Source organism: Neofelis nebulosa, chromosome X (assembly GCF_028018385.1).
Source record: "Neofelis nebulosa isolate mNeoNeb1 chromosome X, mNeoNeb1.pri, whole genome shotgun sequence".
NCBI lineage: Eukaryota > Metazoa > Chordata > Mammalia > Carnivora > Felidae > Neofelis > Neofelis nebulosa.
Genome location: NC_080800.1, coordinates 26,239,064 through 26,266,525, shown reverse-complemented (window position 1 = coordinate 26,266,525; position 27,462 = coordinate 26,239,064). Strand labels below are relative to the sequence as shown.

At 44.0% G+C, this 27,462-nt stretch overlaps 1 non-coding gene across 1 annotated transcript; it reads right to left on the bottom strand.

Annotated features, from left to right (window-relative positions):
* Nucleotides 1-13,186: 13,186 nt before the first annotated feature.
* TRNAK-CUU (transfer RNA lysine (anticodon CUU)) lies at nucleotides 13,187-13,259 on the bottom strand. Its single transcript has one exon. It is a non-coding gene; the product is annotated as a tRNA-Lys (tRNA).
* Nucleotides 13,260-27,462: the final 14,203 nt, after the last annotated feature.

The window sequence follows — 27,462 nt, the reverse complement described above, 5'->3', positions numbered from 1 at the left end:
TTTTTTTTTTTTAATTTTTTTTTCCAACATTTTTTATTTATTTTTGGGACAGAGAGAGACAGAGCATGAACGGGGGAGGGGCAGAGAGAGAGGGAGACACAGAATCGGAAACAGGCTCCAGGCTCCGAGCCGTCGGCCCAGAGCCTGACGCGGGGCTCGAACTCACGGACTGCGAGATCGTGACCTGGCTGAAGTCGGACGCTTAACCGACTGCGCCACCCAGGCGCCCCTAAATTACGGATTTTACCAACGCACAATTAATTGAAGTAGAGACACCTGCAAACTGATGTCATCAAATCAAGTGTGTAAGTAGAATGCACACTTAAGAGGCCCATCTTCCTACATCCGCATGCTATGTAGTTTAAAAAAAATTTTTTTTTAACATTTATTTATTTTTGAGATAGAGAGAGATAGAGCATGAACGGGGGAGGGTCAGAGAGAGAGAGGGAGACACAGAATCGGAAACGGGCTCCAGGCTCTGAGCAGTCAGCACAGAGCCCGACACGGGGCTCGAACTCACATACTGCGAGATCGTGACCTGAGCCGAAGTCGGACGCTTAACCAACTGAGCCACCCAGGCGCCCCGCTATGTAGTTTAGAAGGTGAAAGAATGAAAGAACGCTCAACTCGGAACAGGCTATTTAGTAAACTGTAGTCTTTGGGCGACCTAGGCGACAAAATTGACTCCAGGTATAAGCGTGGCATATGTGAAGCAATCCTGTGTCTACTGAATGCCCATTCTGTGTGAACCTGCCATTCACGAGCTTGTCATTAACTTAATAATAATAATAATAATAGTGCTTAATAATAACTGGTTGCTCCAGCTCCCTAGATCAGTGGTTTTTTTTACGACAGCATTCAGATAAAATGGGATGCAGTGAGGGTCCATGAATCCCCTGAAATTGTGTAAGATATTGTGTGTGTGTGTGTGTGTGTGTGTGTGTGTATACACTTTTTTTGTGGCATGGATAAACCTCCCAATGGATAGCCAACATCCATTCTCCCCTTCTTCTTGTTACTACAAACACAGATTTTAATCTGAGAGGTGCTTGTCCAAATACTACATGTGTCCGTTTTCCCACTTCTCTGGTAGCTAGGGATGTCCCATGAGCATGAAGTGCAAGTTGTTGATGAGACTTTTAGTCTCTGTGAGAATGAATGGATAGTCTACATGTGTCCTGTGTCCTTTGTCCTTTTATCTTTCCATTCATTCTCCTTTTCACTACCTGGAACGAATATGTGATGGCTGGAACTCCAGCAGTCACCTTGGGGCTTTAACAATGGCAGGTAGATAAAATATTTGTATTGTTTTTGTATTGAAGTAAAATTTATGTACAAGGCAACATTCAGATCTTAAGCATACCGTTCCATAAGTTTAACACATGTATGTGAAGATCCACGATATTTCCATCACCCCAGAAAGATCCCTCACGCTGTCTTTCAGCCAATCCTCATATCTCACCTAAGAGGCAACCACTAATCGCATTTGTACGTCCACAGATTAATTTTGTCTGTTTCGAATTTCACAGGAAGGAGTCATACAGTACGTCCTCTTTTCTTTGCATCCACCTTCTTACACTCAGCCTAACGTTTTTGACAATCATTTATGCCGTTACGTGTACCCGTCGTTGTCTTAGTCAAGGGGGTTGCTCTAGCAAAAAAAAAACCCCATAGGTTGGGTGGCTTGAACAATAAATATTTACCTTTCCTAGATCTAGAGGCTGGAAAGTGCAAGATCAAGGGGCCAGCAGATCGCCTGTGTGGCGAGAGCCCTCCTCCTAGTCTGCAGGTCGGCTGACTTCTTGCTATGTCTTCACTTGGCCGAGAAACACCATCTCAGGTTTCTTCTTGTAAGGACACTAATTCCATTTATGAATGCTCCCCTGTCATGACTCCACCTCCCGTGTGTAGGGCCAAGAGACCAAACTTTGAACAAGTACCATCGCGATGAGGATTACAGCTTCAGCAGGTAACTTTTGGGGGGAAAGGTCCAGTGCACAGCAGCGGTTCATTCCTTCTTTATTGCTGCCTCGTATCTCACGATGTGAACGCAGCAAAGTTGTCCTCTCGTTTTGCTGTTGAGAAGCATCTGGCCTGCTTCCCGACGTGGGCTGCTGTGAGTAAAGCCCCTACGCACATGCCACATCCAGGTCTTTCTGTGGATATATGGTTTCATTTCTCTTGGGTAAATAGAAAGGGTACAATGGCTGAGCCATACGGTAGATATATGTTTATTAAAGAACCGTCAAACGGTTCTCCAAAGTGGCTGTAAAATTTTACATTCCCATAAGCAATGTCCTCACTAACATTTGGTGTTGTCAAGCTTTTTTCTTTTAGTCGTCCGAGAGAGTGTGCAGTCGTACCTGACTGAGCTTTAAATCTGTGATCCCTGATGATTGATGACATACAACTCTTTTTCGTGTGATTACCGGCCATCGTATTTTTCAGGCAATCTTGGGGTAGAGAGTGAGACCTTCGAGGGCCACAATCCACCAATAATAGCCCTCACACGGCTTTTAAAGAACACTGGATATCGTTAATGGTTTAATGGGGCTTGTGAGTTTTAAGGAAGAATTGAAATGCTTCGAGGAGTACTGGGGTCTCTGGTGGAAAGGGAGCGAGGAAAGAGACCAGGGGCTCCGGGAGGTGAAAGGAGACTTGGGGGTAAAACAATGAGAATTTCACTGGGGACTTTTAAGTGAGTTCTTTGGTGAAGTGTGAGGTATGAATGAACGCTCTTCTCCATTCATCATACAGATTTCAAGAAAGACTACGTTATTTATTCTTGCAGGGCTGAGCAAACCACTGCGACCAAACCAAATCTGGGCTGCCGCCTTCTTAAAATGACTGCAATTTTACTGGAACCCAGTCACACTCCCCTGTTTATGTACTGTCTGTGGCTGCTTTTGTGTTACAACAACAGAGTCGAGTAGTTGCAACAGCGATCACATCGCTGCCTGCCAAGTCGAAAGTGTTTACTATCTGGCCCTTTACAGAAAAGAGATCGTCAACCCCTGTGCCACTGAATGGGGGCCGTGTTGGGGTCGGAGAAGGGTTTCAGTGAAGGGCTGGGTACCGACCGGGTCGACGTGGGAGCGGCGGGAGAATCTTGGAGGCTGCATCCACTGGGTTCCAAACCCAAGGAAGAACGTTCGCAGATTCTCCTGGCTTAGCAGCCAAGTCTTTGAAGGCGTACCACGTAGTTTCCGCAGGTAAAGAGGAATTATTGAGCTTCTTTTCACAAATTCTTCTTTCTTTTTGCTACGATACTCGGCTGTACACAGTGATTTACAGTGACATCGTCCTTCCCTCCTAAACTACGAGATACCCATGTGAAGGGACGTGAAACGTCACATGGTCACGAAGAACGCAAAACAGCCAGGATTGAAATACCACTGTAGGCCATCCAGATCCCTGTGTCTGACCTCAGGTCAACTAAGCAATTAAAAAAATCAATTTCTTCAACTCATTCATGGATTCAAGAGCAAACACGAATATATGCTCTTTGACCAACTATATAGCTCTATGAAATAAAATCATCGACTCCCTGATTCACATTGGTTTCATGTGACCTTGGAGGTTTGAGCCTGTTTTCTGGGGGCCTGATCATGCTTACATAAGCTAACAGCAAGTACTGAAGTTTAAGACAGGCCCCGTGGGCCAGCAGGAACATTCCAGCACTGAGGTCAAACGGGACAGGGTTTGGATCTGCAAAGTGTACTAGTTTTGTGACTTGGAGAAAATGATTTCCTCTCTCTGAGTCTCCCGATTTGCTTTGCTCTATCAAATGAAACAGTGTATTGAAAACCTCGACTTCGTGTTAGAATATATTAAGTGTTCCTTTCTTTACCTCCTACGTGTAGGGCCAAGAGACCAAACTTTGAACAACGGTGCTGGAGGCTGAATTGTGTACCACCGCGCGCCCCCCCCCCCCCCCGCCGCCAAAAATTCACATGTTGAAATTCTTACCTCCAGTATGATGGTACTTGGAACTTGGGACATTGGAGAGGTAAATGGGTTTAGATAAAGTCTGAGAGTAGGGGGTCATGAGGGAATTCGTGCCCTTATAGGAAGAGGCACTGGAGAGGCAGTACTCTTCACACGTGCACAAAGAAGGGATCGTGTGAACACACAGTGAGATGGCCGTTGCCCAAAAGCCAAGAGAAGAAATCAGAGAATGAAACTCGTGTATTGGCTAAGGATTTAACGGATTGAGAGGGTTATGTGGGCCTGGGTTTTTCTTTTTAATAGATTTGAGTTTTCAGGGCAGTTTGAGGTCCACGGATAGTGACCGCGCGTCTCCAGATACACCCTCTGCCCCCACATCCGCACGGCCCCCATCATCACCATCGCCCGCCAGAGTGGCGCATTCGTTACAACTGATGAACCTGCGGTGACACATCACTGTCACCCAAGGTCCACTGTTTACATTAGGGTTCATTCTTGCTGTTGTACACGGGGTGAATTTGAACAAATGTATAATGACACGCATCCACCATTATACCACACAGAGTAGATCCAGTGCCCTCAAAAATCCTCTTGTGTTCTGCCTCGTCATCACTCTGGGCCATGATTTTGCGGGGGAGTTTAGGGATTGTAATTTGGAAACAAAATGACAGAATGTCTGATTCAAAGCTAAAGTTCCAAATAACTATGTGCTGCTGTTTTGTCAATAAACACTATTCTGTTCAATAGCCAGCTCAGGGGATTTCAGGTGTATTTGTTCGAATCTGAAAAAGCTTTGTTTAGATTTTTTGGACTTTGCTCCTTTGCCCCCTTTTTATCAGGGACTAGACATAATACTGATGCCTGGTCATGACAGAGGGTGACTGAGATATGCCTAAAACTTGCCACAAAATACCGATAATTTATCAGTTAATGAGTGGAAACCTATTTTTCATTCATATCTAATGGTTCATGTAAATTATACAGAAATTTGCTCTTGTATTTTTTATACGTTAATTTTTTTTAAGTTTATTTATTTAGAGAGAGACAGGCAGCACAAGCAGGGGAGGGGCAGAGAGAGAGAGACAGAGAGAGACAGAGAGACAGAGAGAGGGAGAGAGGGAGAGAGGGAGAGAGGGAGAGAGGGAGAGAGAGAGAGGGAGAATCCCAAACAGGCTCTCCATTGCCAGTGCAGAGCCAGATGCGGGGCTCAAACTCATGAAACTATGAGATCATGACCTGAGCCGAAACCAAGAGGTGGACGCTCAACTGAATAAGCCACCCAGGTATCCTGCAATTTGCGCTGGCATTAAAAGAAGTTGTGTGAAATGCAGGAGGGTTGTATGTTAGAATGTGGTTTCTCCATTTTGCTCCTACTGTGCACTGAAATGAAATTTTGCATATTTGCTTCTTCCATATAGCACGCAAAGTGGAAGAAAAGGCCATAAACATTGGTGGAAGAATGTGGCCATAAGTGGAAGAAAAGGTGGAAGAAAAGGCCATCAACACTGGTGGAAGAAAAGGCCATAAACATTGTCAGCCTTCAGGAGAGCTGAAAGTTTCCCTGAAAAGGTTAGAAAACTGATCACAGCTCCACCCACTGATTGTAAACTCCAAGAAGACAGGATCTATTCCCAGTCTGGAAAAGCGCTTGAAGAGAAAGGCTGATCAATCAGTATTTGTAAATGAAGGAATGGGTAATGAAAGAAAGCACATGCCATTTGTTTGGAAAGAGACATTTTTTTAATGTTTATTTTTGAGAGATAGAGACAGAGACTAAGTAGAGGAGGGGCAGACAGACAGGCAGACACAGAATCTGAAGCAGGCTCCAGACTCTGAGCTGTCAGCACAGAGCCTCACACAGGGCTCAAGCTCACGGACCACGAGATCATGACCCAGCCAAAGTCGGGGGCTTAACCGAGTGAGCCACCCAAGCGCCCCATTCTTTCTGTTTTTTGTGTTTTGGTTTTTTTTTAATAGAAGGGATCAAATGCACTAATTCATGCCTCTCACATTGCAGGAAGCTTCCTTTTAGTAACTTGTCATACAGACTGTTGCATAAAAATAATACAAGAAAGAATGCAACATTAAAACATTTTTATCCACTGAAAACATATCTAGGAAACTGAGCGGGGTTGGCCTCACAGGCAAGGGGTCCGTGCAGCAGCCAAGGGCAGGGCCTGTGTTTAGAAGGGCTTGGTTCAATGCTCTGCTGTTGCCATCTTGCAACTGACAAAAGTTTTGAACAGGAAGTCCCATGCTTGTATTTTGTGTTGGGCCCAACAAATTACGTAGCTAGTCACAGGACTGAGTTCATATATTACACGCTAACTTAATGGAACAGAGTTTAGAGGAGGTAAAAGAATGTAAATAAAAATAAAAGTTTTCAGTTGTGTAATGGGTTAAGATTGCAGTACCTACATAAGATTGCTCTAGATACTCTAGAAGTCTCTAGAAATGGGCAAACTGTTCCACAGAATAGGAGAAAGGAAACCAAACCTGACAAAACTTAGGTATCATAGTACGACACGACGTCTTGCTTGGCACCAATTTTCTCCTTATTTCCTAACCTTCTTCACTTAGACTTGTAATTTAAAAGACAGAAAAGTAAAAGGAATTTAAAGAGGTGGCTTTGGCTGTAGATCCGCCTAATGTCTCACGAAAATATGCTCATGAATATGCACATATACTAATAACTAAAAAACAGCTTAAAATAAAGACAAAACAACAGGTTACTGACAAAACCTAGGAGGAATTTCTCACAATGCTATAGTTTATAGGCCGGATAAAGAAAAAAAAAATCCCTTACTCACGCTTTGGGTCGTTAGACGGCAACCTAGACAGAAGATAGGAAGACGTTTGACCCCTCGTCCACTCTAGTCTGATGCCGGAGAGATCCAGGAGCTGTACCGATGAGAAAACTGGGTGGGCATTCATCCACTAAGAGGAAAAAAGAAAAAAAAAGAAATGTAACACATCAGTGACGCTCCTCAGTCTGAGTTTTCCAGTTACCATTTGCGTACAAAATGGGACTTGGTAAGGAGGGTCTGTAAAATTACTCCGACGACACCAGCTGTGTTATTAGCAAAGTTAACGCTTTCTTATGAAAATGAAGGCATCCAACCCCATTGCTAGGTCGGATCAAAGAGCCACTTTAGAGTACCTGATAGCACCGTCAGAGTCTACAGAACCAACCGGAAATGTGGCAACAGGTAGCTTGTATTTTTTGTCACGGTTGTCTCTGTCACCGTCGTCACGATCTCACATGGGGCTGTGTTTCATGACGGCTTCAGAATGTGGGGCTTTACACAGGTCTTGTGATATGTCCCTAACCTCCCAGCTGTCCTGACTCAATCTGAGCTTTAGTTTCCTCCTCTATAAAATAAGGACACAGCACCGGGCACACGGGTTTCCTACAAGGATTATAATTTATAAAATGTAAGTAGGTAGGTTCATGTGTAAACTTTCAGGAAGAAGAGTGGGTGCTCCAAAGTCACCCATTTCCTTCCCCATCTACCTTTTCTAAAGCACCATGTCTCGTAGGGCTTTCCCTGGCCTAACATTTTATCTCCTAGAAATGTGCTACAATTAAAGCCAATATTGCTAATTTTAATACTTAGCAGCTGTATACATGCTCTAAGTTTTGATCAATGTAATTTCCCATTTGAACTAATTTTCCTCACAAATTAGACTTGAAGTATTCATGTATAAGAAGGCAGTTTGCAGGGCGCCTGGGCGGCTCAGTCCGGGTAAGCGTCCGACTTATGCTCAGGTCACGATCTCGCGGTCCCTGAGTTCGAGCCCCGCGTCGGGCTCTGGGCTGACGGCTCAGAGCCTGGAGCCTGTTTCGGATTCTGTGTGTCCCTCTCTCTCTGCCCCTCCCCCGCTCATGCTCTGTCTCTCTCTCTCTCTCTCTCTGTCAAAAATAAATAAACATTAAAAAAAATTTAAAAAGGCAGTTTGCCCTGGGTTGTTACCGGCATGGGCTCAGCAGTCAGACTCCTTTGCTACGGCATCCCCACTCTGCCACTTTTTCACACTGTGATACTGAATACAATTCCAGTGCAAATTCCAACACGTTTTCCCCCCACACCGAAGCACTTCTCCAACACCGATTGGGTGTCCTACAATTCACCTCAACTCTGACACGATCTCCCTTGAGGCAGCCTCAGATCTCACAGGTTAAGGGCTCAGTCCTACAAGACTCCCCCCACCCAGCCCCAACTTCACCTGCCTAGCCCAAATTCAGGTTTTCACCCGTGCTTCTGAGTGATCGGCTGTATACTGGGGGTTCCAACAACTCCCCCGTTGGTCTTGATGAATTTGCTACAGTGGCTCACAGAACTCAGGAAACATTTTACCTACGGGATGCCCAATGTGTTAGGAAAGAATGTAACTCAGGGACAGCCGGATGGAACAGAGGCGCAGGGCAAGGCATGGGGAAAGGATGTGGAGCTGCCATGCGGTCTCCGGGGGTCCCAATCTGCCCCCCATCTCCCATGTTCACCAACCTAAAAGGGCCTAAGCCCCATCCTCTTGGGTGTTTATGGAGGTTTCATCACACAGGTGTGGTTGATTGAATCATTGGTCATTGGTCATTGGCCATGGATTCAAACCTGCGACCCCTCTCCTTTCCCCCCGAGCCTGGGGGTGGGTGGGGGTGTTGGGGCTGAGAGTTCCAATCTTCCAACTACACGGTTGGTTACCTTGGTCCCCAGCCCCCATCCTTAGGTGCCTTGGTCCCCAGCCCCCATCCTTAGGTGCCTTCCAAAGGTCACCCATTAACATAAACTCAGGTGTGAGTGAAAGGGGTTTGTTAGGAATAACCAAAGACACTTCTTATTGCCCTTATCCCCTAGGAAATCCCAAGGGTTTGGGGAACGCTGGGCTAGAAATGGGGACAAAGACCACATATATCTTCGTTATAAATCGCATCATCACACGGGCAAGTCACTTAACCTTCCTGCACCTGTAAGGATAGTGGTCTTACCGTCTTCACAGGTTCAACTATAAGGTTATATGAGCTAATACATGAACACTCTTCAGAGCAATTTCTGGTGGAGAATAAGCACCCAGTAGACCTTAGCTATTATTTTCTATTGTAGTTACTTATGGAGAAAACCCAAGCACAAAAGTTTCATCTTCCTATGGAATATCTCTGTTCCTCGTATATCGGCAAATTTGCTAGTCATTGAAAACACACAGTGTCAAGGCAGAACTGTCAATCTGTGTCACTCAAAGATAGTTTAATAAATACATTTACAAGCAGTCAAAGTATAGGAAAACCACACAGGACACAGGGGATCCCCAGGGCTAGTAACCGCTGAATGCTGTTATTACCTGTAAGCCTTGAGGTGTGAGGGGAGGGAACCGCTCCTGAAACACTGAATCAGAGGTGGTCTTGTGGGGAGGGAAGGATGATAACAGCTCTAGCCTTTGATGGAGGAAAGGGGCCAAGATCAGGTGGCCAGGCAGAGAGGGAGCCGGGGGACTAAATTCTCTGCCCTCCCTTCCTGTCGCTCTTTTTTTTTTTTTAATGTTTATTTATTTTTGAGAGAGAGAGAAAGCTGAGCGTGAGCAGGGGTGGGGACGGGCAGAGAGAGAGGGAGACACAGAACTGGAAGCAGGCTCCAGGCTCCAAGCTGTCAGCCCAGAGTCCCATGCGGGGCTCAAACCCAGAAACCATGAAATCATGACCTGAGCCGAAGTCGGACACTCAACTGACTGAGCCACCCAGGTGCCCCCCAAAATACTATTTTAAACCAAAGCGAATCTCGTCCTTCTCTGCTCTTGGCCACGAGAGGGTTAAGGTTTTGATAAGCTTCGTTGGGCTCAATCCAGTCCATCTCCAAAAGCGTACACTCTGTGGGTATGTCTTATTGACCAGTGAGTCAGTTTTATCCTCTATATAAATGAAAACCCGTGAAGCAGGCAAAAAAGACAGATGTAAAACGTGACCCTTGAAGACGCTGGTGTGCTTCTAACGTCATCTATACCAAAGGGCCCCTGTTCTTTATCGTGTCTTGTTCACATGTTCACAAAGACATCCCACATCGCTTCTCAAGTGCATTCTTTTGAACTGTACAGCCTCGATGATCATTTCAAAACGCCGCCTCCTCTCCTTTAGCAGGTTTTGGCATGATCTCAGTTCCCATTAGGGATGCCTTGATAGACCCCTCTCTGTCCTCGGCTAACAAAGATGGTTAATGCGGGTTCTTGACCGAGTTCACTGCCAACCCTCTTTCCTGCCATGGTCTCCTTACTTCTTGCAATTGGACCAGCAGGGAGCAAGATGGTGTCTCAGTTTTCGTTTTTGTTTTTATTACGCAACTTTCTTTGGCTCTCTGGAGTTCAGCTTGCACGTTTACTAAGAAAATTTGCTCGCACTCACTCACTCACTCTCGTACCCATCTCCAGCACCGCTCCACTGTTTTTTAAACTCTTTGGAATTAATTAAAAAGATTATTCGGTTTCCATTTCTTCATATCTCTGACACAGTAATAGAACCCAGAACCTGGAAAACTCCAAAAAGTACATAAATCCCTCCTCTGCTTCCACTGAAAACTACTTCCCAGGTTTTCTTTATCTGGAGGATTATTGTGGTTGTTTTTATTCCAGGCTGTTGGGAGTTTAATGGTAAGTGCTTCATTAATAATGCTTTGTGCTTTAGAAATATTTCAAACAGATAAATCCTGACAGAGAGCAGAACTTACTTATTTTATTTTTTGTGCTTAACATCAAGGGAACAGCTTAAAAACAGTTTTGTTTGGACTTCAAGATACAGAAAAGCAGTATTTTACAAACCACAGCCACAGAGACAGAATTAATTAGTGGAAGGAATAACAGTGGCTTTACAATTTAAAAATAAACGTTTGCATCCATCAGTAATAAAAGGAAAAAGATCGCTATATTGAAAGAAGAGGAAAAAAGAAAAAATCCATACATTTTCCTGGAGCGATAGGGCAAACTCATGGGTGCACTAACAATAGAATTTGTACAGGAAATAATGAAAATAGGAAATTTCTAGTTTTCCTTTCTTCATCTGAAAGGAATCTGTGACTTTCATTTTGGCAATATTCGCAGTAATTCAACTGCCATTACAAAATAAACTTGAGGAGTTTTCTCTTCGGTCTGGTACTCAGCAAGGGTATTACTCTAACTAAGTCACGTACAAGGGGGAAATAGCGAGTCTTTTCCAACACTGGCAACAGTCCCCGCCCTAAACCTGTCTCCTCCCCCATACATGCAAAGCACCGGATGCCCACTTGAATCTGGGAGGGAGCTTAAATGGCATGCGATCAACCTTGTTCCAAATTAAAAAAAAAAAAAAAAGATCTCTGCCCGATCCCTGAGAGATGGCCACACGGTATCTGCTTGAACACTTGCGACGAGGGGGGCTCATTCTTTACCATGGGTCCCATTTCGCCTGTGTCTCATTTCTAGGCTGTCAGTGAGCACGCACCTGCCTCCCTGTAACTTTCCAGCAACTGGCTCGAGCAAGCTGCTGAAATATTACGGTTGATTGTTTCCTTCTATATGACATACTTCTTCCGATTTTGAAGCCCCCTATCAGGTTTGTCTACACTGCTTTGCTTGAGGATAAATATCTGTACTTCTGCCAACCTTTCTTCATGTAAAGCGATTCCCCAGTCGCTCACCGCCCTGGCTGCTCTCCTTGAGCTGTTTTCTAACTTGTGAAGGTGCTTTAGACGGAGCACCTAGACAGGCATGAAAGGTATGGGTCACGCTCTTACCAGGACTATTAGGCTCCATGATAACGATACTACATACCTATCCGTGTAGACTAAAAATTGCATTTTTATGTTTTTTACTGGACGTATTATGGTGTGGGCTCTAACTGAACTTGAAATTGTCTAAACCTAACGTCTTTTTCAAATGACTGGAGGCCAAAGGAAGCCTTTCATCCCAAACTTCAAAATAAATTTTTGGCGTCTCCGTGCAGAACTTACTAGTCGTCCTTTAAAAATATGATGGTGATTCCAGCTCAATAGTTTGGATTTTAATTATACTATTCATTGGATTCACTTCAAACGTCATGGCATTTGGAAATTTGGAAAACGTGCCTTTCGTAGCCCCTTGATATGGAAAGCACATCACTAGAGACTTTACCCTGCTACAGACGAATCTGTTCGTCACACGTCAATAGCAGTTTGGAAGATTCTGGAAGTCCGTACTGACAACCAACAAGAAAGAAAATCATCAGTATTCAGCTATTCAAGTGTTACTTCTGGACGCCCGTGATGTGGCAAAAACAGAGCCGGGTCTGGCCGAGTACTGTGGGAACAGACCTCAATGCGTTCACGCTCTACCTGTGCCCTCGCGTATTCTGAACGCGAGCTTAGCTAATCGATTTCCTTTGGCGGGTGGACGAGCAGAAAATGTGACGCAAGCAGAGGCTTCGAAAACATCTGTGCGTTAGGGCTTGTTCTCTCTCGTTGGTCCTAGAAAACCTGAATGTCCAGCACGCGGACGAGCCCGCACTACACCGCCAGACATATATGCCCTGTCAGGTGCCAGGCAAGTGAGTGTGGCCATCCCAGACCAACCGGTCCCTAGCAAACTTCCCCGGGAGACAGTAACTGTGGGAATGAGCTCAGAGACCAGCAGACGAATGCCCGGCCGAGCCCAGCCCCACCTTTCCAACCATGGAGTCATCAGCTAACAATTGACTGTTGCTATAACCCATCCAGTTCTGGAGAGGCTTTTTTTTTTTTTTTTTAATGTTCACTTCTTTATTTTGACAGGGAGCGTGAGTAGGGGAGGGGCAGAGAGAGAGGGAGAGGGAGAACCTCAAGCAGGCCCAGCACTGCAAGCACACAGCCCGATGTGGACCTTGAACTCATGAACTGTGAGATCAGGGGCTGAGCCGAAACCGAGAGTCTGATTCTTAACTGACTGAGCCGCCTGGGTGCCCTGAGACAAAATTACAAAAAAAAAAAAAAAAAAAAAAAAGATTTTATTTTATTAATGTTTATTATTTATTTTTGAGAGAGAGAGAGAGAGACAGAGAGAGACAGAGAGAGAAAGAACGCACCGGCAGGAAAGGGGCAGAGACAGAGGGAGACACAGAATCCGAAGCAGGCTCCAGGCTCTAAGCTGTCAGCACAGAGCCTGACATGGGCCTCAAACTCACCAGCCGTTGAGTTCGACCTGAGCCGAAGTCAGACACTTAACCAACTGAGCCACCCAGGCGCCCCAAAAAGATTTTAAGTAATCTCTGTACCCAGTGTGGGGCTCGAACCCACAACCCTGAGATCAAGAGTCACATGCTCTAACCACTGAGCCAGCCAGGTGCCCTTGAGCCAAACTGTTGAGAGGTATCTGTGTTTCTACCCACCCAGGATGGGTGCTTCTGTACCAGGAAAAGAAGAAGATGGTCACCGAACCCAGGATGCAGAGTGGCACCAAGCCCGTGTGAAGCCAACTCAGATGACCCAGCACAGAGCCGAACCTCACATGTGTAAGCGAGGGGAAATGACGGTCGTTTCAGCTCACTGGATTTCAGGGTGCTACGGTATGCTGCATTTTCATGGCACTATCTAACTGATAAAGTGGAGACATTTCAAGATATTGCTAAATCAACAGTATTCTTTGGAGAAACAAAGTCATATATTATAGGAAATTACTCCTTCATCCCCATCACCTATTTAACCCCCCCCCCCGTAACCATCAGTGCGCTCTCTGTAGTTCAGAATCTGTTTCTTGATTCGTTTCCCTTGTTTCCTTTGTTTTGTTTCTTAAATGTCACATGAGTGACATCATATGGGATGTGTCTTTCCCTGACTTATTTCGCTTAGCATTATACTCTCTAGCTCCATCCATGTCGCGGCAAATGGTAAGATTTGCTTCTTTTTATGGCTGAGTAATATTCCATCGTGTACATACGCCACATCTTTATCCATTCAATGATCGATGAACATTTGGGCTGCTTCCAAGTGAACTTTATCTACTAATAAGTTTTTACCTTAGGACACACTCAAATAATAGGTAGTCAAATAGTACTTAGACTAAAATCAGGGTCGTAGCAACATCTGGGAACTGTTTTAATTCTGCAGTTGCCATAGGACTAAAGCTCATTTGGTCCCACTTTTGGAAATCACGTTTGCTACTGTCACTGTCACTCAAGGCTGTTCCTGGGCACCTTCGGTACCAGCTGACTTGTCCTCTTGTGCCTTTATTATGCCAAGGTGGGAAGTGATGATTAACGTGTTAATAGTGGGTGTCAACACGATTTCCATTAGAGATACTTCCACTCACTAGGGATTTTCTTAAACATCAAAGGACTTCATCACTCAAAGGAGTTATGCTATAATAATAGGCGGGAATTTAAGAAACAAAACAAACAAGCAAAGGGGATAAAAAAGACAAATCACAAAACAGACTTTTTTTTTTGAGAGAGAGAGAGAGAGAGAGAGAGAGAGAGAGGGCGCAAGCGAACGAGGGGCAGCAAGAGAGAGAATCCCACGGAGGGCACAGAGAGAAGTGGAGCTCACCAAAAGCAGGACACGAGCTCACCCAATGTGGGACTCGAACTCATGAACCATGAGATCATGATCTGAACCAAAGTCAGACTCTTAGTGACCGAGCCACCCAGGGAACCTGAGAAACAGACTCTTAATTATAGAGAACTGAGGGTTCCCAGAGGGGAGATCTGGGCAGGGATGGGTGAAGTAGGTGATGGGGATTAAGGAGGGCACCTGTCGTGATGAGCGCCGGGTAATGTATGGAAGGAAGTGTTGCATCATTATAGCCCACATTGGGTATAGAGATTATTATACCCAAAACTGGTAGAATACATACAAGTTTTACATATTAATCAACTAATACAACATAACATTGTGTGTTAACTAACTGGAACGAAAATAAAAACTTAAAGAACATAATGGTCTGGCATGAAGAGTGGCTTAGATTTTGGGACGGACCATATTCTTGCTAGGCCAGTCACAAAAACCGAATATTCCAATAAAACCTATTTTTAACACGGGCCCTGCTGGTATCCAAGAGCCAGTAAGGGAGCGATTTTGTTCTAAATTTCGAATTCGCCAACGTCCGATATTTTAGTAAATCACAAGAAAAATGACTTCCTAGATGTTAGAGCAAAGTAAGCTTCCCGTAAAGGTTTTTTTTTTTTATTTGGTTACTCCTTAGTTTCTATACTTGATCTTGGGAACTGGCACATCAATGTATAAAAGAGATCAGCCTTGGCCCTTACAAAGCTTATGTTGTAATAGGAAGTCCTCAAAATACTGAATCACTTTCGAACGGACTTGGCATTTTCTCCCTACTGCGGTGAGCTCAAATGCTTGATATACCTCATTAACTTTATCACAATTAATTCTTGGCTTCTTTCTTTTGTAACAATTTTGAAACCAGTTTGGATGACGTGTATTTATTTCCTGCCCTGAGGGTATAATTCTGGCGGACTTCTCATTTGCCCTTTCCTGAGCAGTTAAAAACAATTTTTTTTAAGTTGCATTGTGAAGGTGTCTGATCAATTCTTTCATTTGCATTAATATGACCATGCCCTCCAGGGAAACATGAGGAATAGAAAGAGGAAAAGGGCTACTGATTTGCAGAAGTACATGCTTGAAAGTGAAAACTACAAAACAGGAAGTTCAGCTTGCCATGTATATAACACGCAAACACTGACCACAAATAATTATTTTTAAATACCGATCTGCATTATGGGTCCTGGAAAACGAAGTTACGAAAGGAGCTATCCTGAGAGCTGCTAGTGGATAATAAATGGCAAGTACCTGTAGAGGCCAGATCTGTCATTTACAAACAAGTTGACAAGCTGGACTTTAATGCTGTGTCACTTGGAGCAAGTTACTTCAGTGCTCTGGGTCTAAGTTTCCTTATCCGTAAAATGGTGATAGAATAGCACCTTTCACATCGGGCTGCTGTGACGATTAACATGATTGTCTATGTAAGGTGCTTAATAAGCGTTAGTGATTCTGGAAGGGATTGAGGCTATGGTGCGGACCCATGTTTTCATATTTGATTGCTGAACATCTTGAGAAACAGCCATCAGAAAGAGATTCCTCTGCCGGTTGTCCAGGTACAGAGCGAACCAGTGTAATAATTTTAAGATTCCTAAGGTAATGACCATTTGGGTTTCTTAATATAATTATTTCAAGAGACACAAAGGCATTTTTTTTTTAAAAAATCCTAATTTCAGCATTCCACCAAATATCAGTGGCAGTCTCCTCTGAAGCGCACAACAACAAAAAAAGAGTGGGTTCATAGCATACGAAGGAAATCAGCCAAGGACCAAGAAGTAGATTCTAAAGGTCATGAGTCATTGGTCGGAGAAAGCAGACTCCTTTGCCTGTTTCTAGAGCAGAATGTTCTCTGAAGACATTTCCTCTTAACCTGTTCAACTATTTCCTGCCTCTTTACTGCTACAATATGCTACTTCTAACAGGACTTAGCATGGTCACCCTGATACCCAAAGCTGTCTGTTAAAGAGCCCACATTCTAGAAGAGACTGTTCCTTCTTGGCCCGGACTGAAATAGCTTGATGAGATTCTCCCTCTCTTTCAAAACATCACTAGCCAATCCTTACTTCTTCGAGGTTGGAACTCTAAAAGCCTCATGATCTGGAACACTCCTCTGAATGCAGATTTATGCTTAGGTTAAAAAAAAAATGTGCTAGCTACTATTAGCTATACATTTAGAAATAAAACTGTGACATCATTCTCAGAAATAAATATATCCTGGAGAAGAGCATAGTATTTGGAGTACCATAGTTATGTGATTCCATTATCAATATAAAAATAAATGCACAAGCTCTTCTTTTTATTTATTTATTTTGAGAGAGGAAGAGAGACCGCGAGGGCATGGGGGGGGGGGGAGAGAGAGAGAGAGAGAGAGAGAGAGAGAGAATCCAAAGCAGGCTCTGCATTGTCAGCACAGAGCCCAAGGTGGGGCTCGAACTCATGAACTATGAGATCATGACCTGAGATGAAACCAAGAGACAGAAGCTTAATCGACTGAGCCACCAGGTGCCCCTACAAGCTCTGTGTTAACAAGGAGGAAGTTTTAGTGTTTGCTTTCTTGCTGGAAAATGAATTTTTTTTTTCAACTTTTTTTTTTTTTAATTTATTTTTGGGACAGAGAGAGACAGAGCATGAACGGGGGAGGGGCAGAGAGAGAGGGAGACACAGAATAGGAAACAGGCTCCAGGCTCCGAGCCATCAGCCCAGAGCCTGACGCGGGGCTCGAACTCACGGACCGCGAGATCGTGACCTGGCTGAAGTCGGACGCTTAACCGACTGCACCACCCAGGCGCCCCTTGCTGGAAAATGAATTTTTATTGCACTTCGATCACACATTTTATCTTGGATTTATCCATTAAGAAAATATTTATGAGACTCAAAAATTTTTTTAAATCCCCATGATCATTAATCTTTAGGTATAAAAAAAGTTTGCACTCTTAGATTACGTCAGTTATTACTAGGACACAACCCAAACCCCTATAAATGCAGTACATCATTCAATACGTAACTATTAAAGATTAAAAGTAAAAAATTATTAAAAGTGCCTCTCTTAATGAAATGACTAAGGATTTTTTTCTAATTCACTTATATTTCTGAATGGATGTTCATTAATTTCACAAAGAGACAGAGTTCCACATCAAGTCTGTCTCTACTTTTGCTCTTCTAGATGTAAGTACTGATCACCCTTCATGTAAATAAATAGATGGAATAGAAGGAGTTTTCTTAAAGGTAACTCCTGAATTATATGCCGATATAAGGCAGTCAGATACCAGCAAGAATACATTTTAATGATCTATTAGCCGACAACTCAATTAGGTACTCTATTTTGTGAATGCAAAAAACTGGAAACCACCCGTCCTGCTAAAAGATCTGATACCGGGTCATTAGACTCACTTACTTTTCCTCTTGCAACACTAATATTTCTAATTATTTTTTTGGCACCCACATATTTTAATGCTTTGACGGGAAATGTATTTTTAAAATTTTTAAATTTTATTTATTTGGGAGAGAGAGCAGGGGCGAAGGGCGGAGGGAGAGAAGGAGAGGGAGAGGGAGAGGGGGAGAGAGAGGGAGGGACTGAAGGTGTGAGAGAGAGAGAGAGAGAGAGAGAGAGAGAGAGAGAGAGACACGGAATCTTATTAAACAGGCTTCACACTCAGCATGGAGCCCAATGTGGGGTTCGATGCCCTGATCCTGGGATAGTGACCTGAGCCGAAATCAAGGGTCGGACGTCTAACCCAGGTGCCCCGAAAATGTATTATAACAACATTTAGGACAAGGGAGAAGTAAAGTAACAGAAGTATAATTCCACAAAGGCAGACTGAAAAGGGGTTGGTATCACCATTTTAGGTGAGAGTAGATATGAGAGTCCGAATCTGGAAACTGATGTTCTTAAAGTTCTTGGTGCCCATCTACCCGTTGGGAAGGCCGGGTACTCCCATTATAACCCAAACCCGGTCTGAAGACTGTTATGCAGACAGAAGGGCAGTGACAAAGCCCTTTTTAGAAAACTACACTTGGAATATGTGAATTCACACTCACTGTAATTGATGCGTTTTTTTCAACTACGTTTGTAAAGTTTGAACTCGTGCTCCCTGTACACATTTCACACGATACAGAAGTATGCAGAGGAAAAAGGAAAAACCCTTCACCTTCCCCCAACCTTCAACCCCCAGGGATATCCGCTTTCTAGTAATTTGCTATGTGACCTTTCAGGCATCTTGGGTCATTTTCCTAAATATGCAGAAGAGCATTTCATTTAACAGGGAGATCTCGTGTGAGTTTTGTTCAGTAGCCCCTAAGGGTAAGTGTGGAGCTTTGCCTTCTAGGCCACCACGCCCCTGCAGGAGTCTATCTTAGGCTGACTGGCCTAGAGACAGACCTTGAGGTGAAGATTCATGTGCGAGTGATTTATTAAGGGACTGTTCCAGGGGGAAACTGATAAGGTACTGAGGGAAGCAGGGCAGGGAAGGGTAAGAAACGGAGCATAAAATATAATCTTTTTTGTTTTTGTAAACTGTGTACCTTGGAGCTATTTCCATCCTATCGCATATGTTTCTGTCTCAGACTTTTAAATAATTACACAGTTTTCTAATATTCCATGATACACATGTGCCATAACACGTAATCCTCACTGATGTCCCTCAATAGGTACACTCCAAATTTTTGGTCTTGAATGCAATTCACAAAACATCCCTATTTCCTTGGGTACTTAAGATTATTCCGTGGGGGCAGCAACCTCTTTGACCTTGGCCACAGCAAATTCATACTAGCTACACTGCTGAAGGCAAGGGAAACAAAAGCGAAAATGAACTATTAGGGCTTCATCAAGATAAAATCTTCTGCACAGAGAAGGAAACAATCAACTAAACTACAAGGCAGTCCTACAGAATGGGAGAAGATATTTGCAAATGACACATTTGGCAAAGTGTTAGTATCCAAAACCTATAAAGAACTTATCAAATTCAACACACAAAAAACAACTAATCCAGTGAAGAAATGGGCAGAAGACATGAAGAGACACTTTCCCAAACAAGACATCCAGATGGTTAAGAGACACATGAAAAGATGCTCAGCATCACTCATCATCAGGGAAATACAAATCAAAGCCACAATGAGATACCACCTCACACCTGTCAGAATGGCTAACGTGAACAACACAAGAAACCATGAGGGTTGGCGAGGATGTGGAGAAAACGAAACACTTGTGCACCGTTGGTGGGAATGCAAACCGATGCAGCCACTCTGGAAAACGCTAGGGAGGTTCCTCAAAAAACTAAAACACGACTATCCTACGACCCAGCAATTCCACTACTGGGTATTTATCCGAAGGATACATAAATGCTGATTTGAAGGGGCACATGCACCCCTGCCTCTTTCGGGGAAACAGGCAAGGGAAACAGGCAGGGGAAACAGGCAAGAATGGCCATTTCTGGAATCAGGACTGCTGGTTCAGATTAGAAGATGTGAAATGCCAACTTCAACATATAAAAAAAATTCCCTTATGAGAAGGGACTGTGCTGTACTCTTTTCCAGGATCTACTGTTTATTCTTGTACCAGTATCACTTGATTTTTTTCTTATTCATTCATTCATTCATTCCATTCATTCATTCATCCCTTCATTTATCTTAGAGGGAGAGACACAGTGCACATGTTGGGGAGAGGGAAAGCAGTAGAGACAGAAACTTAAGCAGGCTCCACACTCACTGTGGAGCCAGACACAGGGCTTGATCCCATGACTGTGAGATCATGACCTGAGCCAAAATCAAGAGTGGGACACTCAACCAACTGAACCACCCAGGTGCCCCAATATCACATTATTTTGATCCTTTACGTTACATATAATACATATAGGGCAAGTTCCTATAATTTAAAAAATATCTCTTTTTATTTTTGTATATTTTCTATTCCTAATGACCTTGAGAAAAAATTTTTTGGTAAACTTCAAGATTCATTAAACATTTAATGGGTACAGTGACTGGGACTGCACTGACCGTTTAGGTTAATTATTTTTATTTTTATTTATTAATTTATTTACTTAGGTTAATTTTTAAAATGTTTGTTTGTTTATTAAATGTCCCTCTATTTTTGGGGGGGAAGAGAGAGAGAGAGAGAGAGAGACAGAATGAATGAATGAATGAATATGCAGGGGAGGGGCAGAGAGAGAGGGAGATAAAGAATCCCAAGCAGGCTCTGCACTGTCAGCGCAGAGCCCGACATAGGGCTCGATCCCACCAACCGTGAGATCATGACCTGAGCCAAAATCAAGAGTCTGACGCTTAAACAACCAATCCACCCAGGTGTCCCTAGGTTCATTTTGGAAGAAATGATCTTTTTACAGTACTGAGCCTTACCTTCAAGCACGTGTTATCTAGACTCCTTTATTCAGAAATTCTTTCCTCTTTGTCAGTGAAATTGTATCATTTTCCCTATTTAAATCTTACACGTGTTATGGCTATTGGCTGGTGTTAATACGGTCTTTTGTGTTATATTTCATAATTATTAGTAATACATTAGAAAATTAAGGGTTTTTTCTGATTATCTTCTTACTTTCCTGAACTCGTTTTAAAATTCATAGCAATTTCTTACTACTTGATTTTCTTGTATTTTTAGGAAGAAAAAATATCCAGTGTGAATTATGGCTATCTTGCTTTTTCCTTTCCAGCATTTATGCCTTATATTTCTCTTCCGAGTTTTTTTAACTTTGGCTGCAAGTGCTAAATGAATGTTGAAATGCAGAACTGACAGAAGGCATATTTTTGTCTTGTTCTTAACTAATCAGGGAGTTTTTAATATTTTTCTTATGTTTGAAATGTCTTCAAAGATTAAGGAAGTTTAATATTTTTTTTTATTTAAAAAAATTTTTTTAACGTTTATTTATTTTTGAGACAGAGAGAGACAGAGCATGAACGGGGGAGGGTCAGAGAGAGAGGGAGACACAGAATCCGAAATAGGCTCCAGGCTCTGAGCGGTCAGCACAGAGCCTGACGCGGGGCTCGAACTCACGGACCGTGAGATCATGACCTGAGCCGGTCGGACGCTCAACCGACTGAGCCACCCAGGCGCCCCTAGTTTAATATTTTCTAAAAACAAAAATTGTTGTTGAGTTTTATGACATTTTCAACCTCTAGTAAAGATGGGTCATATGCCTTTTCTCCTTTTTTCTTTTAATGTATTGTATTTCATTCTTACACTTCGTAATGTTGAATCATTTTATTATTAGAGTAACAGAGTCTACAGTTATTTTAAAAATATATTTGATGACGTCTTATTCATATTTTTGCATCTACATTGATAGATGAACGTATTCACTTTGTGTGTGTGTGTGTGTGTGTGTGTGTGTGAGAGAGAGAGAGAGAGAGAGAGAGAGAGAGAGAATATCTGAATTTGATATGTGCCTTATACTAAACTCTTAGAATGAGTTGGGAAGCTTTCCATGTATAAGTATTATTGCTTTACTTTGATGAAGATATTCTTTTTTTTTTTTATTTTTAACGTTTATTCGTTTTTGAAAGACAGAGTGTGGGGCTCTAACCCACGAATGGTGAGACTATGACCTGAGCTGAAGTCAGACGCTTAACTGACTGAGCCACCCAGGCGCCCCTCTGATGAAGATATTCTTAACCTCTTCCTGAAAGCCATGTTGGCTATTACTTAGGTCAGTTATAATAATCCGGTTTAGAAGGTTTTTCAGTCTACAACGGACTAAAATCCCAAATCGCCATATGAAGTGTAGGAGATAAAGGTTGCTGACTGAGGGCAAGGGAAGAGACAAATAGATATAGAAACATTGAAAACAACAAGAAACGACCCTTCGATGTCCGTAATTTCTTGGACTTGCCAGAGGTAGCCAAAAAGAAAGATAACACCAGCAACGAATCACACTCTTGGGCTAACTGGTATATGGGTTAGACACTCCAGCCACGGAATAACGACTAATAGCAGTTTTTAAAGATGGTACATTAATATGTGCAAGTGTTCATAATTATGGCTCTGAATCACAAGGGGACATTTTTGACATTATGCTCACTATGAAGAGGAGGACATTTAACAAGTTTACTTCAAAATGGTGAAAATTTAACCAAAAATGTGGTGTCTGCAGAGCAGGTGAATCTTAGCTTATTACGTTTAAATGTTATTCTCTATCAGCAGCTCTCTCAAGCTGAGCTGCACGTTAGAATTTATTTCAGAAAACAGCAATGTCCAGGTCTCACGCTGAGATTCTGATCTAATGGGTAGTAGATGAGGGCAGGGCATCCGTGTGTTTAAAAAGCTTCCCAGGTGGGGCGCCTGGGTGGCTCGGTCAGTTGAGCAACCAACTCTAGATTTTGGCTCAGGTCATGATCTCTCCCTCTCTCTGCCCCTTCCCTGCTTGTGCATATGCGCCCTCTCTGTCTCCCTCCCTCCCTCCCTCCCTCCCTCCCTCCCTCCCTCCCTCTCTCTCTCTCTCTAAATAAATAAACATAAAAAAAGAGTGGTTGTTGCTGCCTGATGAAATCTGTCTGCTTTCAGGCAGAGAAGAACCACAATAGACTTAAAAACAAAAAAAAAAGGCTTTCCGGGTGATTCTAATGTGGACCCGAGGCTGGAAAACAATGACATTCAAATAGACAATTGGTTATTGACAAGGGGCAGTTTTGTCCCCCCCCCCCCCCCTCCGGGATATTGGCCATGTTTAGGGACATTTCTGGTTGTCACAGCTAGGGGGAGAGGGCTTCTGTTATTCAGTGGGTAGAGACAAGGAATGTCATAAAACACTACAATGCACAGGCCAGAGCCCCAAACTAAGGAATGTTCTGGTCCAAGATATCAATAGGACTACGGTTGAAAACTCTGGCATAGGCCTATCTCACCCTTACCTTCCATGTACGATTTATCACCAATTTTGCTGATTCCAGACTAATCACTGATCACATCAGACCGCCTTTTCTCTATCTCTCTGCCACCATTTTAATTCAGGCCAGCATCCCCTTGCGCTTTGATAGCTGTAGCAGTCTGATCTCCCTCCGTCCAGTCTTCCTGTGCTCGGTTACATTCCCAATTCCACAGGCAGAGCCATCATTCTAAGACACAAACCTCGATATAATCCCTTACTGAAATCCCTTCAATGGCTTTGGGTTCAGAACCTCGTCTTCCACCAGTTTTTTTTTTTTTTTCTCGAATGCTAAACTCCAGACACAACCAAATGATTCTAATCCCTTCGAGATACTTTTCCCCTCTTGAACAGGTGCTCTTTCTGCTACCTGGAATGCCACTGTTTTCTCCAGACCAGCTAATCCTTTTCTCTACTTTGGGTTTTGGATTTAGAGGCTACCTCCAAATATACAGCTATATTTTAATTGAGACGGCTAAGTCTGAAACTTCAGACTTCTTGCCGGGGCAGCCTTGACTACAACTTATCTAGTTACAGAGCATATATTTTAAAGTGCTGCAAAGCATGCTGATAAATACATAATTACATGCACAAGATCACAAAGTAAATTTTCTATTCGCGGCCGACATGCAAACTTTTGTGTATACATTTTTTCCTATTTCTACGATTCTAGAAGTGATTAATTAGCGCCCGAGCTATAAAGCTTCTATTTTCCTTGTCAATGACAACCTCAAGGCCTCTGAGCTGCCTCTAGCTTGACCTTGGTTTAAAAGCACAAAGAATAGCAACCTTGAAACTGGCATCAACAAGATTCATTCTACAGAAACCAGATGCAGCACAATGGGGGAAAAAAACCCACATTTAATTTGAAGTTTTTACAGAAATTGCCCTCGATATTTCTTCTTAAAGACTTTTAAGTGCAAGCGTCCTTCATCTCACAAAGGGAAACACTGCCACTCTGGCACTCAACACTGGCCAAAACAGTCGTTTGGGGACCCCTCTGCATTGTTCCCTTTGACAGACACAGGGCAACAGGGGGCCCGCACAGCCCGGCGAGAACACAGCAGGAGGCCACCAGTTAGCGGTGAGGCTTTCGCCGAGGCTTTCGTCCCGGCTATGATGGGAGGCTGAAAAGCGTTTCATTAACATTTGAACAAGAAGGTTACAAAGCTGTAACAGAATCAAGCAGTTCAAATGGAGAGGCATACAGTAGTTTCTACTCGAGGGGAGTTGTCTTCCATGGTCTTACACCAGTGTTCATTTGGAGGCGCAGGGCCTTGGCTGTCCTTGGCGCACAGAATTAAATGGCTCATCGTCTCTCCCTCGTGAGGCGCGAATACCCACATTAATGACGGAAGCTGTCTAGTCAAGAGGGGTGTAAGGGCAGTGGATGAAGACTGAGCTAGGAATTCGCTCTTGGCTGTGATTCTGGGTTTTTTTTTTTTTTCCGGGTCTTTATTACCTAGCTATCTCCCGCAAATTAGATCACACTGATTAAATCGTCATTCAGGTGTCATTACAGGTTCTGCTCTGAGCAGCTTACAAACTAACCCAAAAGGAGGGTACTTGTTACGATGAGCACTGGGTGTTGTTCGGGAGTGATGAGTCATTGGGTTCTACTCCTGAGGCCAATACTGCGCTGTAGGTTATCTAACTGGAATGTAAATACAAATTTGGGGAGAAAAAAGCCAAACTAACCCAAAAGGTCTACTTACCAAATTATGAATATATAAACTCGCCTCTCCTCTCCTGCATTCCTACTGCTTCTTTGCAAGCACATAACATTATCCCTATCTAGGGGCGCCTGGGTGACTCAGTTAAGCGTCCGACTTCGGCTCAGGTCATGATCTCGTGGTTTGTCGCTTACCAGCCCCGCGTCGGGCTCTGTGCCGACAGCTCAGAGCCCGGAGCCCGCTTCGGATTCTGTGTCTCCCTCTCTCTCTGCCCCTCCCCCGCTCGTGCTCTGTCTCTCGCTCAAAAAGAAGCACTAAGAAATATTTCAAACATTATCCACATCGAAAGATCCACATCAGAGTCATATTCAAAATCCGGACAACCCACGTGGGGTAGGGTTTCAAGCGCTGAAGATGAGTTTCCAAGGCGAAAGACGTTAACAGGGAGCCTTTCTTTTTTCCTTAGTGAAGTGGCAGGCTGGTAAATTTTTAACAACTGGCTCCCTGAAAAGAAATAAAGCCCAGATCCTTAGCATTTGCAGAATCTGCGGTGTAAATGTTCCCACCGTGGCCCGTTCCAAGCTCCTGATGAGCCGGCACCGGAGGCTGGGCTTTGGAGCTGCGGGGAAGACGCTTTCTTACTGCCTGCCATCTGTCTCTTCCTTCCACCCCAACACCCGGCTCAGACCTTTCTTACTGCCAGCCTAAAACGTTATCTTATGAGAACATCACGATCCCAGGGCCCTTTCAGTGATGAATCCAAATCACGGGGGCTCTCCACGACCAGTTAGTTACCCGAGCGAGGCACTGTGGGCTCACAGAAATATAACGCGTGGTCACGGCCCCCACGCTGCTTACAAGCGGGCCAGGGAGACAAACACCCGTCCTGAACATCCAAAGCTGCACGAGACACACATCTAAGGAGTAGCTAGCTCTAATACAAAGTGCTCCGGGATCTCAGAGGAGGCAGGTGTGAGGCTGGTAACGGGTGTGTTAAGAGTTAAAAAAAAAAAAAAAAAAAGGTGTGGGAAAGTTTTCCAGGCTGGAGGTCAGTGCCTGTTTGTTTGGACCACCAGCTTCTAATCCACTTCCTGTTCCGGGAGAGTTTTCTGCCTTACTAATGGGAAGTGGGGCCTTATCTCTCAGTATAAATGCTGTCACGCCAGATATTTGATTTCCCAGCAGGCCCTACGGCCAGGATAGGGACAGGTGGCCTCAGCTCAACGAAGGAGGCGCATCCACCCCAAGGGTGAACTCTGGGACAGGTGGACAAGAGCGGGCACTTCTTAGACTGTACTTTGCAGATGAGCGGTAGCAGAAGCAGCCGCACCAGCCCTGCTGAGGGGCCACGGAGACGGGGGTGCCCATGGTACGGCAGGGATCCTATGTCCCGGCGTGTTCCAGGGGTGACAGTGGGAGTTCTGAATCCACTTTTTTTTTTTTTTCATTCTTTTTTTTTTTTTTCCAACGTTTTTTATTTATTTTTGGGACAGAGAGAGACAGAGCATGAACGGGGGAGGGGCAGAGAGAGAGGGAGACACAGAAGTGGAAACAGGCTCCAGGCTCCGAGCCGTCAGCCCAGAGCCCGACGCGGGGCTCGAACTCACGGACCGCGAGATCGTGACCTGGCTGAAGTCGGACGCTTAACCGACTGCGCCACCCAGGCGCCCCCTGAATCCACTTTTTAACAGCACGCAGGCTACTCTCATTAGACTTATGGGATGTGACGTGGCCATGCACGGCTCCCACAGAGCCTCCTTTTTCCCGTCCCGGCCTACTGACTTTCCCAGTTATTCTATTTTGCTAAGCCAGCCTGAACTAGTCCCGTCCCTATCTGGGGGCGGAGAGGCTGCTTTTATTTATTTTTTATTTTATTTTTTTAAAATTTTTTTTTAACGTTTATTTATTTTTGAGACAGAGAGAGACAGAGCATGAACGGGGGAGGGGCAGAGAGAGAGGGAGACACAGAATCCGAAACAGGCTCCAGGCTCTGAGCCATCAGCCCAGAGCCCGACGCGGGGCTCGAACTCAGGACCGCGAGATCTTGACCTGAGCCGAAGTCGGACGCTTAACCGACTGAACCACCCAGGCGCCCCGGAGAGGCTGCTTTTAAAGGCAAAGGAGTCACGTCGCCTAATTGCTCCAAATAGTTCAATAGCTGAACAAATGCTGAATGAACTTCTGTCGTCTCCCCTGCTGGTCCCCTTTTAACAGCGCTCAGCTCATCTTCAACACACTGAGCTGTGCTTCGGAAGGCCCACCTCTCCACTTCTGCTCTTTCAGTCCCTCCGCTCCAGAATGCTGCCCTTCTCCCACTCAGTCTAATGCAATCTTACCCATTTTTACAGGCCTAGCTGAAGCCTTTCTCTCCCTTGAACATCTGGAGCATTAGTGGCATTACCAAGCATTTAGGATGGATATTCTGATACCCTGCATGATCACTTATCA